Source organism: Octopus bimaculoides, chromosome 2 (genome assembly GCF_001194135.2).
Source record: "Octopus bimaculoides isolate UCB-OBI-ISO-001 chromosome 2, ASM119413v2, whole genome shotgun sequence".
Taxonomy (NCBI): Eukaryota; Metazoa; Mollusca; class Cephalopoda; order Octopoda; family Octopodidae; genus Octopus; species Octopus bimaculoides.
The window spans coordinates 25158548-25162592 of record NC_068982.1 but is presented as its reverse complement, the minus strand read 5'-3'; positions in this window follow the sequence as shown (position 1 = coordinate 25162592).

The window sequence follows — 4045 nt, the reverse complement described above, 5'->3', positions numbered from 1 at the left end:
TGTGTGTGTGTGTGTGTGCGTGCGCGCGTGCGTGTTTGTATGCATACATTCGCACGCGCGCGAATATATAGACACATAAATACACATAAGTATTTAACGATTATAATTAGAATTGATTAAAAAATCTAGAAAATTTTATTTCTTGATACCATATGTCCTATCATATAAATTGCTATTATTGCTATTATAATACATTTCTTTATAAATTTAAGAACAAAAATAATTCACATTCGATATTTAGAAGACATTTTATATTTATTAATTTCCATCAGCATTTACTCACTAGGAAGTGCCATCTCATGAGTATAAATAAAACAGAATGATGTGACGAAAAGCCATATAAATTAGTAGCATCACTTTAAACAAGTCCAATATAAATTCTTGTTATAGTTTGTTTGCATTTTCGAAAACAAAACCCTTTTTCGTGACATTAATATTTATTACCTCTTAAGCGATTCCTATCATAAATTAAGTTTAAAAGATCTATTATTTTATTTTACAAGAATCTATAATTCATTTCAAAATTGTACATTAGACAATAAACTGAAATTAATGATTCAATGTATCGATGGACAAGTGCAGTGAAGTGGAAAACTCAAGCGTGCTACGTTTGAGGAATGAGTAGATACGGGGATCATAAATAAAACTAATTGTTTAAAAAATAATGTTAATAGTATTTGTCCAATATTGTATTTCATTTTGCGCTGATGTATCAAATTCGAATTAGTTATCAGGTAAATCACATGATGTTATCATAATTTTCGATGCGATGACGTATAAATGGATATCATGCATTTGAGCTGTCTTCACTTACGTTTAAATAAAAGAATATAGTTTTCACTTACGAACATTGAGTGTAGATATTTGCCTTTTACTTATGAATATTCATATCTGTGACAAATTGTATTTCAATTGAAAAAGCTTATAAATCATGATTAAATGCCGACTTGCGTTCAGTAACTTCCAGCCACGTGATTTTAAAGATCATACGAAATGTTATTGTAGTAATATAGAGAGTGCACAAGTGTTGTGTACGGTACAGCGATACTCCGATATGTCTCGAAAACTGGATGCTAATAATCTTGAACTCTGTTTTTTACTAAGCGTGCGTAGGAATTTCAACCATGTTTCGTGGTCTGCTACCACAACAGCTCCTTTATAGGATCCAGTTAGCTCAAGACATCATCAGGAGGAACCACGTCCGGTTTCGGCCCCTACTCCTCTACCGTTTTGACGTGGCGGGGCCCCTCCTTTCGGAGGTGTCTTCAGCTCTGGTGTTGGGTGCATGTCTTCTTTCTTCTATTCCCTGGCCTCTTCGATGCAGCATCAACGAGTGTCAGCGTCCGACTGATCGTCATGTCAAGTTCCCCTTTTTATATCTGCTGCTAGGCTCCAGCAGGCAGCCCCAGCTAGTTGTCACGTGACATATATATAACTCAAATATATAATACAAACCTACATATTTGAATTAAAAAATATATACAATAGAATTAAACAAAATTTCCTTACAGATAAGTACTAGCTGAATACGACAGCATTTCCGTACAGATACAGGGTATATAAGGTATGTGAGGACATACCTTTTCTTGGTCATTACTGCATATTTTACTAACTCTGAATAATCTTTGTTTCAGAAAATAATAATGGCAGAGCCTCTCCATACTCAAGAAATGAAGAGGCATGCTGTTATTGTGGCTATTTTGGCATAGCGATTTATAAATATCTCTAGTTTTAAAAGTTGCCAGATCTTTCGTCTACAAAGTTCGTAAGGAGTTAGAGACTGAAGATGGAAATGTATCACAAGTCTCAACGAATAAAAAGCATTCTAAACGCTCTGAAGTCATCTGAACATCTGAATTTATCCAGCAAGTTCAACAGACCATTGATTATAATCCCAGAAAGTCGATGAGGTCAATTGCAAAAGATTTTCATGCATCAGAAGGAACAGTCAGAAATTTTATCTACGAAGACATTAGATATAAGTCTTATATGATGAGAAAAATGCAATTAATGTTAGAAAAGGTAAACGAATATCACTACATTAGGTATAAAACTCTCTTAAAACTGAAGAATCCAGAAGAAGATTTGATTTGGTTTTACTCAATCGAGAAAAACTTCGACCAATTCAGAAAGTTAACAGAAGAATGACAAATGGTAACGTGCAGACCCTTCTGAAGTTCCAACTGTTGTGCATACAAAACTTCCTGCAGCTGTCATGGTTTGCGGGTTGTTAGCAATGAAGGATATGTGATGCCTCCTTACTTCTTTCCACAAGACCTTAGAGTTAACTCTGCCGCCTACATTGAGGTCATGGAAACAATTGTTAAGTCCTGGATAGACAGTGAATGTAATGGAAGGCCGTATATGTTTCAGTAAGACTCTACACTAACATACATGGCTCTAGTAACACAGGAAAGGATGGTTAAAAATGTTCATGATTACATAACTCCTTACATTTGGCCTCCTAATTCCCCAGATCTCTATCGATTGGACTATTACATGTGGAGTGTTGTTGAGAGAGAGAGAGAGAGAGAGAGAGAGAGAGAGAGAGAGAGAGAGAGAGAGAGAGAGAGAGAGAGAGAGAGAGAGAGAGAGAGAGAGAGAGAGAGGTCAATGAACATTCCCAATACACCAAAGATTCTTTGAAAGCTGTCATAGTCAGAGTAACGTCCAAAATGAGCCAGGACCATTTGATTAAATCATTTAAATGATTTAGATCTTATGTAGAAGCAGTTGTTAAAGCTGAAAGTTAATAACGTTATAAAATAGAACGTTTATTTTTTATCCTCGTAGCACTTTTTGATAAATAAAATTATTTGTTATTATATATGATTTTTTTTATAAACATAAATCTGTCCTCAAATTTCTTACGCACCCTGTATATACTTGCATGAAGGTGGTGCGCTGGTGGAATCGTTAGCATGCCTAACAAAATGCTTAGCAGAATTTCGTCCGTATTTACGTTCTGAGTTCTAAATCCACACGGGTCGACTTTGTCCTTCATCTTTTGGGGGAGTGGAAATAAGACTTAACTCCCTTCCCCGAATTTGCTGGCCTTGCGCGAAAATCTAAAACCAATGCATGTTTACGTCCATCAAAATGAATCTTTAACACTGTCAGCGTCTCCACCATTCTTGACGTCTGTAAAACTGCACAAAAATCTATGTGTATGCATATGAATATACAGAGTACGAAGAATATTTGAGGACATATCCGGTGTTCGATAATTTAATAAAAAACAATTCTGTTGTAGCAAAAACCAAATGTATTTGAGAAAAGAATGTGCCTAAGTTCTCGATAAGATTTCTTCTCTGATTATTCTGTGATACACTTGCATAGCAGTAGCTATTACTATAGCCGTGGTATTGTGAGGATGTATATTTACATATATATAGGCATCCACACAGACACACACATACTCACAGGCACACTCATACTCACACGCACGCACACAGAAACTTACACGTATATCTATGTATATATAAAACATATATTATGTAGCATGAAGCTGTATTTCCTTGCTCAAAAACAACGATCCATATGGAAGATGATGGAATCTGAGTTTCGTAGAATTATCAGACATTAGTTCATATATATGCAGACAGGATATTATTCTTTTGTATTTATTTACTCTCGTTAGAATATCTGAAGTTGACATTCTAAGTTTGCAAAATACGACGATGAATTTACAATGGACACCGCTGAATTATATCACCGACCATACATTTGCGGAGCTGTGTGAATTGAACCATTGAGCTAAATATGATATCTTAAAGTTACTGCAGAAGGACGAATGTAGGATCAGAGCCGCTAACGTGTCGTCTATCAAACATGTAGCATAATATTTTGTATTTTGAAACTATTATAACAACGATATGTATCTCAAGTAAACGCATGAAGTATTGCTAAGTTTTCTCTTGCCATTTCGCAAAAATGGCAGAAATGAATTTCAATTATAATTCTTGTATAATACTAGGGTGAAAATCTGTAATATTGACAGCATGTGTACTACATTCTTATACTTATGTCTGTGAGTATATATATA